The sequence below is a fragment of the Rhipicephalus microplus genome, chromosome 1 (assembly GCF_043290135.1).
Source record: "Rhipicephalus microplus isolate Deutch F79 chromosome 1, USDA_Rmic, whole genome shotgun sequence".
Lineage (NCBI taxonomy): Eukaryota > Metazoa > Arthropoda > Arachnida > Ixodida > Ixodidae > Rhipicephalus > Rhipicephalus microplus.
In genome coordinates, this window is record NC_134700.1 from 50959258 (window position 1) to 50971657 (window position 12400).

The following is a 12400-nucleotide window of genomic DNA, read 5'->3' on the forward strand; positions in this document are numbered from 1 at the left end:
GATAACTGCTTTCTTGCTTCTGATGTGGCAAAAAAATTGCACTAATGTTACTGAGCTTTATGCACTACACACAATCACCTTTACTTAATACCTAGACCAAATTTGCTATAGAAGAAGCAGTATTTTTGAAATACTTTTTTTTTAAAACAACACCCAGACAACATACTGGGAAGTCTAGAAGGCACCAAGGTGGCCTATTATTTTGTTCTCTGCGATATATTTTAGCCTTTTGCTGTTTTCAATACAGTAAACGAGCACAGTATTTTTTTTTCGAAACACATTTAGGATGATTGGCAAAATGGCTGGGATGTTTGATGTGGAATTGCCTCCCTGCCAGTATTTATTCTTCAAAAGCTCAAGCTATCACCTCTCTGTTACTGCCTTACATACAACGCCTGCATAGGAAAGAAAAAGAAAGGCAGGTCTGACAAAGTTCACAAGGCAAGATATTTTCATGTTGGATAAATTCATTACCATAAACAGCAGCAAATAACATTCATTTTGAGTAGTCCAAGACACAAGCTATATACCAGTATACTAAGAGCGAGGTGCGAACTTTTCATTTGGTCATGTGTGGTGATAGACAGGAGCGCCTAGTGCAAGACTGATCAGCCTGTAATTAACTGAATTAAGTACAATGCACTGTTCAATTCAACACCACATAGGTATCTTTGCTACAGCAAAGCCATGTGTCATTGATTCATGGACTAGATGGGACAATGCAAATGTATCAAAAAAGATGAAAAGAGAAAAAAAAGAAGAAAAGGGGGGATGCAAAGTAGGAGCAGTGTAGCACACTACTTTTACTTTGCATCCCCCTTTTTTTTCTTTTTCCTTCTTTTCTTTCTTTTACCCTTTTTTGCGTCTCTTACCCCCAACTTCCGACAGGAGAACACTTTGTATCATCGCAACCAAACTTGAAAGGAAGCAGGGGCTGCACTCTTCTGCGTTATAGGTTTTTTTTTCAGACAAACATTTCCAACAGGCACACACGCCTACACCAAAAGATGATGTCATTACTAACCCCATATAAACTAACACGCCAAGGATGACATGTTGACTTCTAAAAAATAGGTCCTCCTATCGCAACATCGGCCAGCCTGTATGAGGCACTTCTACTGTTCACCCTGATTACCCGAGTAGATGCTTCCATCTGTCGATTCGCATCTTCATTTTGGATAACACTAAGACGAGCTTACATTGATGAATGCGCACGAAAGTTTAGTGATGTATCATGCATCAGATTAAGCAACTGTGTTAAAAAAATTATTGATAGCTTGCTTCTGGCTTTTTATACTACCAGTGCTTGAAGTAGCCTGAAACTGCGTAATGTCTTCTATGCACATGAACCAGATTGACAACGTAATGCACAACATGCTTAAGAATATTGCGAGAAACATGATAACGACAAAATGACCAGCCACCGAAACTTCTTGCTGTACATGTTTATAAAATGTTCATGTACACCCAAATGAGGTGCTTATCATACAAGCCGAAAAAACCTACAAGTAGGGCCTTGGGGCCTTCTGTAAGTAGACGTGTAGCATTTTTTCTGTGGAGGGCTTTACTGCCATAAGTGAGGAACAAAACTCCTGTACAATGAAGAATGTTGGCAGCTATCAGTTATCGAAACAACTAATGCAGCTAATCTTCCCCGACACATCTGTACATTTAGAGAGGTGACGAAGCTTCTGTCATTTGTGGCAGTAACTCCAACAGGACCAGTACGAAAATTGGGACTACTTGGCTAGACAAATGTCCAAACATGCCTACCCGTCTCCCTCTAGCCATCCCGGCTGAATCTGACACATGGTTTCTTGACTGCTGGCTGGACAAAACAAAACCACTGACACACTCACAATACACAGCGTGAAGTTCCTTTGGAGTGGTCAACTTTGTGTTCTGTGATAAAAGAGCAGCACAGTGTCCTGATAAGGCACACCTTGCAATGGTTTTCAATGCCACACAGTGACTTTGCTGTTCCTGTCGAAGAGAGCTTGGGGAGCTTTGAGAGTGCTTGCTCTTTTCTGGGCGCTGCTAACGCTCCTCGTTTTCTGCTCAAGGTCAACCTGCACAAAGTTGTAGACGAGGCTTTAAGAGTTGTATATAATGATATACAAATTTTTGCTGAAAACACATTTCCTCGTGGCACACTGAGGAACTTCTTATAAAACTTAAGGCCTCGCATATGAAAACATTTACAATTGATCCAAAGATGCACTTGACTTTAAAGGAGTAAGTTTGTTATGTAGTGTATACAAAGAAAGGTCATTCAGCACAACCACAACTACAGTTGCACACGAAAACAACATTAGCTGGACGCTGTGGGCCGCTTTCATGGCATAGCTTAAGCTGACACTGATCGTCCAACGATACTAAAAATATGCAAAGATTTCCTGATCGATTTCAGGCAGTACTGAAGGGTAGGGCACGAGTCTATCGTTCTACTCATGAGCAGTGCACAAAATTCAACATCAGTACCAACCCATTCAGCTAAAAATTTTGATTAAGATTTCTTCATTAAAGAGACTGAAAAGTCGCCAGAATGTGTGATTGGAGGTGGAAATAAAAAATGTGAATTGAACTGCATTCTTTTTGCAACTTGAGTGGCATTTCCTTTTAAGATTGGGCCTAAAAAGCCTAAAAATCAGTATGTCATGTAGCCTGTTTGTTTACTGCAAATTATTTGATGCTTTAACATGCAAAAAGATTAGTGGTCAAAGTTACAGCATATATCCATATTACCTGTGCCAACATTATTCTGTGCTGCCTACACAGAGGAGAGAACCCTCAAAAAGCAGCACTGTCATCATGGCAAACAGTGCGAAATATGTGCATTTAACATGCACATGAAACGCATGCTTTTGCAGCAAACTGCAATGCCCAAACATATAAAGCTGTTATGCTGACCTCCCACTGTTTGCTGCCTGTGTTGTGTGACACTTCATAGCAGTCAGAGACCCGAAAATTCTTAAAGTGTTTCCAGCACTTTCTGTGTTACCACTAGATGTACTCATGAAAGCCATGTCAAACAAAAAGAAACAAGCCCCGAAAATTCTCTTCTTTCACTGCATGTTCATACGATCAGACCAGTAAGCTTTCTATTGCAGAAAAAAACACCTACTATAAAAATTGATATTCGGTCCCATTAACTGCTTTATGCTTTAAGCCATGTTATTATGTTAAACAGGTGTCCTGTTTTACAGGATCTGGTCTGCATGAACTCTTGAACCTGGCACCATATAGGTTGAAAGACACACAGAGTTTAAGACAAACCTAGTTTCCCGTGGAGCATCCTTATGCACTATAACAACACATCTCAATCTAGTCAGTTGATCAGAACGAGGTGAAAACAGCTCGCACTTGAAAAGCATGGGCAGAAGGAATGACGCCTGCACCTTGTGCTCCCTGTACATTCTCGTTGAGGGTGCATTTTTCACCTTATCCTTATGCAATTTCGCATTTATAACATTGTTCGCTGCATATTCTTTGTGGTATTAAAGTGTGTGATACCGTCTAGGGTAGCCCGTGTAATTTATAAAAATAGAATACAAGATAGCTCGATTCAAAAATAACAAAGTGCATCCAGCATTATGTCCTGTAGCCTTTCTTTAGGCAAGTGGCAGAATGATTTATTCTTCAAAACATATCTTACTTGTAACCACTACAAGAGCTAACTCATACACTGGTACATTCTGTTTGCCTCTTCAGAGTATAAGGTACCTTTTTTACACCAGAAAATCTGCAAGAAGAATAGAAGTGTTGTAATTTTGAAGAAAGAAAAGTAGAAGGAAAAAATACAACCTGCCCTGAACAGGGACCGAGCCTGCGAACTTCGAATAACATGTCCGATGCTCGATCAACTGAGCTACCATGGCGGCTATCCCCCTTCCATTTTGTACGGTATATATGTGCATTTAATCATGGATGAGTCAGTCAGCACTGCCTGTTACCATTATGGCGAGTGTGGGACACCTTTTTTGCCTACTTGCAAAAAAAGGTGTCCAATATCCAATTACTTCCAATATCCTATAAAGATTACTTCCAATATCCCTATACTTCTTTGGCAGCATTATGTATCTGTTAGTTCACAGAAAATCTGCTAGTCACAGGAGGTGGCAATGGTTCGCCCTCCCACCTAAATGCATGTACTTGAACACACGCACAACTGATAAAAAAAACCAGTCACACACCGCTAAGATTACTGAGATTCACTGTTTCAGATTCATGAGTGAAGGAAAGAACTACAAATTTAAAGGTTCGTTGTCTTTGTCGAACACATTATAACTAGAACTAGCAGGCAATGATGCCAAACAAACTATAGGTGATGTTATCGAAAATAACTTTAACAAAATTGTGAAAAGAAAAGTGAACGAAAACGTAACTTGGCGGCAAGTTACTAATGGGTTGACATTTTTTGACAATGGAATTGACATTACTCTTTATAACATCCCTAAATTTTCTCGGTAATCTTGTCGGGTAATTCTCATTATTAGAGTGGTGAGTAGGCTGACAATGAAAGAATGCGGCATTGATACTTCTTTTGAACACCTAATAGTTTGAGGGCCTTAAAAGAGCGGAAGCTGCTTTCAGTAGACCAGAATTTTTCGTTTGAGCGAAAAAAAACGTACACACATTTTAACCAGGCTTTCTAAAACATTTTGAGCATTAAAAGTGTATGCTACCAGTACTTTTAAGTGCCAATACTTTTGTCACACTATGCACTGTAGCAGGTGTAGTTAGAGTGGTGATAGTTAAGCATTAATCAAGCACACCAGCAACTGCGTTCACATCTATGGTCACGTATTTTAAAAATAAACCTGCTGTATAGTAAAAAAATTTTAAAGCATTTATGATTTTATCCAAATCAAGTTATACCGACTGGGTAAGCAAACCATTTGCATAAAATCAAAAGGCATAAAGTGATTCATGTATTATAACTATGTGAACAATTTCAGCCATGCAGGGCAAAGTGACAACAGTTCTATTAAAAACCCCTCTCTTTATAACATGCATGAAGAGCACCACACAAGAATATTTTATAGTGGATGTAATATCGAGACTACTAGACTGTCTATTGACCTTTTAGAAGAAGGGTATCTCCTTCAAGTTCAAGGGGCAACCACTTAGCCTTTTCCTGAGCTTTTCTGTGAATATTTCCTGAATTTCAGATATCATTAGGATTGATTTACAGTGAACAGATTTTGCTTACGCATTGAAACCTAGTTCTGTATGTAACTGAAATAAAGGGTGCCAAACCACTTCCAATTATTTTCCTAACATTTCAAGCAAATGTGAGCAACGACTTCAGAATAGTGTCCTGATCAACAATGACAACTGCAGCAGCACAACTAGCTATGGGTGCCCAAAAAGTAGCTAGAAACAATACCTTTTCCTCTTTGAGCCTTTTGGAAGTGTTCAGCCCCTCAGTGCTCACCTTACAACATTTTTTTAAATACGTGTTTGTGTGCCCACTGTTCTTGATCCTGGCACAGTGAGGACGAGCACATGGCAAGAAGAGACAAGAAAGAAGCATAGCGAAAAATAGCTAAATAAGCGAGGACACATATTAAGATGCAGTGAAATGTACTATAATAATCTCATTTATAATGCACGTCATATGGCTTCATTGTATATGTGGCCAAAAGTAACTCTGGTTGCAGAGCAATATGGCACAGCCTAAACAGACGTCACCGACCACTCCAATCTGAACTTGCCTCTGCTACTTGCCCATTATCATCACAGCAAAAAATGAACAATTGAATCTGCTATAGATATGTGCAAGCTTATGCTAAGGACCAAGTATGAAGGGTGTTTTGTCATTATAGAGATCAGTTATTTGTTCAAGAACACTTGCTGTCAAACACAAACACATTGCTGTCGAAGCATCAAGACTCAAATATAAAGCAAACAGAAGTGTCCCTTTAAAAAACAGACCACAAGGTGCAAGATAAATATTTGATATACTTGGGATGTAAGGCACGCACAAGAGGTGCTGCCATATTATACTTTTCCTGTGTTGAAACCTGCTTGCTTTACTCACCCAACACATCTGTAAAGATGCCCTGAAAACGCCAAGCAGCTGATCCAGCATGGTTGAACACGTGTCCAGGGATTCCACCATTTATATTGGCTAAGCAGTACTACAGCCTCCACAGGCCTGCAACCATTTGTAAGACAAATATAGTTCTACCCAAAGTTCTTGGTTTACAGACACACATGCAAGACACATAGCCACTCTATAGGAAGTTTGCATGATTATGCGCTGGGTAGCAAAACGGATGCCAACATCAAGTAGGTATCCCGGCCTGCCACTTCTTTCTTTCCGTTCTTAAAAATTAATCAATCCATGGTTCCCCAATGTTCCCCCAATGTGAAGTGTACTGGCAGTCCGGTGAAGAATTGCAATGTATTTCAAATTTCAAACACACTCCAATTCATGGCAAGTAAGCATGCAATAGCGTTTTGTCAGCTGTTCAAGAAAACAGCATGAAGTTTAGCTATAACCCATGTTTTTTATAAACACCATTCAATTTGATATAAAAGTTATGAGCATTATGTGAAAGAAATCGGATTCATGTTGAATCAATGAATACTTATAATGTACTGATATCAATGCAACTAACTGAATATGAAACGATAATTTTTGCTTGAGCATTTCGAGTTATGAACACTATCGCACTTGCCAGCTGCATCTTGTCCAAAACAGCGGCAAGCTAGGCTAGTTTCTGTAGTTGAGCAGTAATGAACAGTGCAAAGCAACAACGAGAAACACCAGTAACAACAGTATGGGGCAAGCATAGACTGCCAACTGTATAATTTATTGCACAAAAGTTCGCCTGAATATCAGTCAGACAACTTGTGTAAATGAAGGTCCAGTTGGAAATGAACAAGTTACGAAATCAACAATGCCTGCTTTCTCTAACTGGACCCTCATTCACATGAAGTATGCAGCGATAGGCTCCTACCGAGGTACGTCACAGCATGATGTCACTGGCACACGTAAATGGTGTGACTGGAAAAACACTCCCGCTGGTGGCTCAGCCAGGTACAGTCGTGCGGTGTTTGGGGCAAGTTTTAATTTTTCAAAGCTTACATTTCACGTTACAATGTCGACACTAGCTGTAGTATGTGTTAGCAAACATCTAGCTGTGTGGTAAAATATTTGCCACGCTGTCTGTTTATCTTGAAGAAGTGAACACACGTGGTGACCTGTGTGAGGAACAACGACACAGTCTTCAAAAATGTGCACTGTTGATTGCGGAGTGTAGAGTGCATTGAAAAGTATTGAGAATATTGGTTCAACTGACAATATTGTGTGTGGTGTGTGCAGTGTCAATAACAAATGTGTCTTGTTCGCAAAGACGTTAGCACTCGTGGCAGGGACCGGTCGTTGAAAAAACTTGATTGGACATTTTAGGCAAGATAAATATGCACTTGACGCGACCATCTGCGAGTGGGTACAGCTCAGTGTTTGCGCTGTGTGCAGAAAAAAATTGCATGGTCACCGGGCTGGAAGATACCATTTGCTGAAGCTGCATGTATGAATTGCCCCGATGAGTACGCAAGCTCAATAAAGGTATAACTTGTTTTATCGAAGGCCTCATATGTCTTCATGTAATAAGCAGAGATTCTTGTTTCACATATACTCAGTACCTTTACCGCTCGATATTCATGAAGTGACAATGCACACTACAAGTTTGTGTGTTAGGTCCTAAGGGAGCAATGTAAATATGCAAATAAGTTGTAGGTGTCAGATGCAGCGATGTAACTGCACAAAAGATTATGTATACATTAGGCTACAGGTTTAGAATCGCATACATATCCGTTGTCTACGAGGAACGTCACCAACAACTTCCTTGCCAACCAGCCCATGCACAGAGGGAATGGCTGGCACGGTGCTCGAAGTGACGTCACACTATTTGCAAATATAGAGAGGTTTTTTACTTAGGCAACATTTTGCACAATACATTTTTTAGATGCAAGACTGTACTCGTCCCACATTGATCATACTGATGTCTTTTGTTCTTACTTTGTGCTGTGAATTACTAGGCTTTTGGTCATCATGATCTTCAAAAGCTAATTTCAGTGTTCTCTCTCATATTGCTGACAACTGTGTCGTTGCATAAATTGGGCAAAAAAGCAACACAGAAAGGCTGTTACAATAAATACACCAACATGTGTATTCTCCTGCAAACAAAAGTCGGCACTGGTCTTGTCATTACCCGTCTTCCTTCTCTCTTTGCCTTGTTTGTGCTGAAACAGCCAAACACCTGATGAGTTAGATGAGAAATATTAACGCATCAAAACTATAAGTGCTTGCATCAGCAACTACACACCAGCGTGATAACCGCACCCCTGCCACACAGCAGCGAAACATATTTTGAACATGCTGGCATTGTATTATTTTATGAAAAGCAACTCTGGCAGATTACAAAATCTCACATTGTGCATGCAAGTTTTCTTCAAAGTCAGGCGTACAATGTAGGTGCTGGCCGGTACATTATTAGTTACAAGCAAAGGTGGCTTGCAGGTACACATACAGATTGCACGAACAGCTCTCTCTCTACACTAGGCACACACATTATATCTTTTAACAAGCATACGCCACTGTTTAGGGGTATAATAACGCTCTACTGTGAACGTATGCTTATCAACCTACTTAGGCGGTTGGCTAGGTGAATTGAACCAAGTTACAAATTGTATCGCCCGCGAACGTGAAGAAAATGCTGCTTTGCATCAAATGGCACCGCAGGCTACGTTTAATCAACAACGTAGCAAGCGCCGTGTGCGTCCTCCTCACTACATTGCACTTATGAAAAAATCGATCACCATACACATGCATGTTGCCGCAGTTGTCGCGAATTAGCTCCAGTAAGGCCACGCCGATGCGCCATGGCTCTACTGGCGTTAGTGTTGTCAAAGCGAATCGGCAACCGCACTCGCAAAGGCGCGTAAGGTTGCCATTTCACCACGCCTCGTTCGAGTGCGGCAACACACACTTGCACGTGGTATACTTAGTCTACATAAAAAAAGTGTCCCCCTTACCTTTAGTTTCTTTCACACTGTCCTGAGGGAAGCGACTACAGGCGTCAGCCGTCACCTCAGAGTCCTTCGAGCGCCCGCACAAACCGCCGATTCCTTGGACGACTCGCACTTGATCCGCACTCGAACAACCGCGGGAATAGGGCGCAATCTTTGCACATCACACGAACGAGGAACAGCGCTTCCTTGCGTAAATTTAACATTTCGTGCTCTCGTGTGTAGCAGCGCGAACACATGAGAGACGCACCGATACGGCATGCCCACGGAAACAAAGAAGACAAACAACATGTGGCTTTAGCTGTGAATGGATGTGACTTGAATATCTGTGGGAGGAAAAGAAAAAAAAAACATCTGTCGCTGCTATAAACTGTAAAAAATGAATGTTCTGGCAAAATAACTTTAATAGTGATAAACGGTTATTCAAAAAACAAGTTACAACTCATAAAAATTTTCGCAGGTCTTTGTTTTGTTTTTGTTCTAGCAGACGACAGCCTCCTACTGCTTCTACGACAGACGTAGTGCGGTTTTACGTTTGGTGCGTGTCGCCGACGCAAAGCTCTATAGTAGTCATGTCAGAGTTATCGATTCTCAATGAATCATAGGATGACTACAAAGCAGTAACATTTTGACATAGTGCAGTACGCAATCTTTCAAGGCATGTCATTTCTTTGCTCTGAAGCAAATCGAAGGAAGCCGGCCGGTGCAATCAGCTGATGTCGCCGCTACGCGAGGCATTATCGTGCGCAATAGCGTCGCGCCCCGCGCTCGATTTGTCATCAAGCGATAGAGCTACTACGTGGAATACAGCTAGATGCAGGGATTAATGGCGTATCACTCTAATTTCCTGTGGTGGCCGGCTCAATCGCAAGAGAGCCCCGGGAAACAACCTTCAACTGCTCAAGCTTGTGTGTGGGTGTAAAAATACTTGTTTTCATTCGCGACGGGGCGGCAATCTATAGTTGAAAGACATGCGAAAAGCATGTGACGTATATACAACCACAAAACATATGCACACAACAATAGATACGATCGCATATCGTACATAAATATGCTAACACATAGCGTGTAAGCAGCAAACTTATATATATAACTTAAACACACACGAGCTGTTTGGCGCGAATAGCTTAGCAAGCTAACGCACCCAATTCACGTGCGCGAGCACAACTGAGTAGCGCAGGTTCGAATCCCGCCAAGTCTAAATCTTTTTTAGTTTTTTGTTCATTGTTTAGTACTTTTATTTTCATTATTACATTTTTTTATTTTTTTCATAATATAACAAATTTAAGGACTAAGGGGAACATTGGGTCTGCTTGATTGTGAAGGGACTCGAGAAGTGAGAAAACTCAAACCAAAAAAATTATTTGAGAAAAAACTGAGCATTTCACAGCCGGACCAGCTTCTTCAAGTGTAGGCCCTAGGTATGCGCGAGACTTGCTAAATGACTATTTTCAAGCTGTGGCAGTTTAGGGAAGGCAATAGCACCGAGAAGCAGTTCCAAAATATATTTTGGTTGATGTTTTTTGATTCCTCCAAAATAAGGGCTGCACAATTGTGATCGAGCCAAACCAAGAATTGCGGGCACGAAGTCATGAGACAGAAAATGAATAATGTTGATTGTTTGAAAAATTGCCCTTAATAAAAGGAAGAGTTATGGAGTGCTACGTAGCTTAACTTGGAGTAGGAATTTTATATATACTTATAGATGGTTTAAAATGGACAATGTTGCACACACAGACATTGGTTAAATTTCTTTGCAGCACAGTTGAAGCATCTATGTAGAACGGAAGCATCAAGAGAAGCTCATGCGTCCTCACTTTATTGCTTTACATAACTTGTGTGCGTCCATGCAGCCATGATATAATTTAAAGCATTTGTTTCACCCATATTATTCTTATTCATTAAAGCTGGCCCATAAGTTGTGTCTTATGTAGCACTACAATTGAAGCGTAATCTGCATGGTGGTCTGAAACAATGCTTTTGAAAATCTCAAAACAACCCAGCTCTATACACGACCATCCGAGCATCAATGACAAGCACCATTATGTGTCCATATACATATCAGTTGTGCTCTCATACTTAATTATTTTTCTGACCACTCCCTTTACCCCTACCTCGTTTCTGTCCTGAAGCTGTGGCAAGTTGTGTATAGCTGTATTTATATTGAAGGAGCACATTCTATCAATAAAAAATTATTTTTAGGCTACATGCAATTAGTTTTGATAGATTTTCATTTCTTTTGTCGGTGCTCAGGAGGGCTAAGCTCATGGTCGATATTTTAAAATGATGTTTCTCTTTGCCAATGTTAATGAGAACAGTTTTATTAATATTGACAAGTTCATTTGCATTGAATTTAGTTCTCAATAATACTTTTCTACCCAAAAAACGAGCCCTTGAAGATATGCTTTTTTTGCTTGATTTGCTTTCGTGTGACAAAGCTAGCATGTAAGTAAAATGACAGTTATTGTCATTCCTTGTGAATGACACATTTTCTGTGTGACAGACTTTAGCACCTGGTCATCTGCAGAAGTTGTATTCATTCTGTAAAAGGGCGAACAGCGGTGACTGACAACACAGACTAGCCTGCGTTATTCTTTTGTACTATATATGTCACTGTGCATTCATTTATAACCATACAGAGCTCGGATTTCCTGCTGAAAATGTGACAACAAATGTAGATTTTCCACATTTTTTGCAACAATCCACATGCCTTTCATACACTATTGCAATTTTCGTAAGCACCTTACAAAATCTGTATATTTCCGTAAGACCTTACGTTCCGCATTTTCCTTATGAAAGCTTCTGTACACTCCATACACTTTCCTTATCCTTCCATATCTTCCATAATGAACTCTCCGTATGCTCCATAAATTTCCTTATATTTTCATATTTTCCATAAAACTCACTCCATCCACGCCATAAAACTTCCTTATCCTTCCATATACTCCATAAAAAGCTTTCCATATATGCCATACATTTTCCTTATCTTTCCGTATACTCCATAAAAAGCCTTCCGTATACGCCATACAATTTCCTTATCCTTCCATATACTCCATAAGAAGCGTTCCGTATATGCCATACAACTTCCGTATATTTCCATGAAACTCCATATTTTTTCCGTATGTAGCAGAAGGAAATGTTACGGAGTCCATATATTTTCCGTAAGATTTCATACGGAACGTTTCAGTAGGGATATTTGCATCTCTTGATATGAACTAGTTAAAATTCGTTATTTCTTGAGGTTGTGTACAGCCAACTAATGGAGCTGAAAAACTGAGTATTTTGGATCTTTCATCACAAAAAAACAAAAGTATTATGCGTGCCTAGGTATTTGGTCTAATAAGTTACTGATGTGTTA

The 12400-nt window shown here is 40.1% G+C and overlaps 1 long non-coding RNA gene across 1 annotated transcript; it reads right to left on the bottom strand.

Annotated features, from left to right (window-relative positions):
• Positions 1-871: 871 nt before the first annotated feature.
• Positions 872-10255, bottom strand: LOC142767830 (uncharacterized). The gene is made up of 3 exons (XR_012885131.1): positions 9049-10255; positions 6044-6160; positions 872-2069 (listed from the first exon to the last, which is right to left on the bottom strand). It is a non-coding gene; the product is annotated as an uncharacterized LOC142767830 (long non-coding RNA).
• Between the last annotated feature and the right edge of the window lie 2145 nt (positions 10256-12400).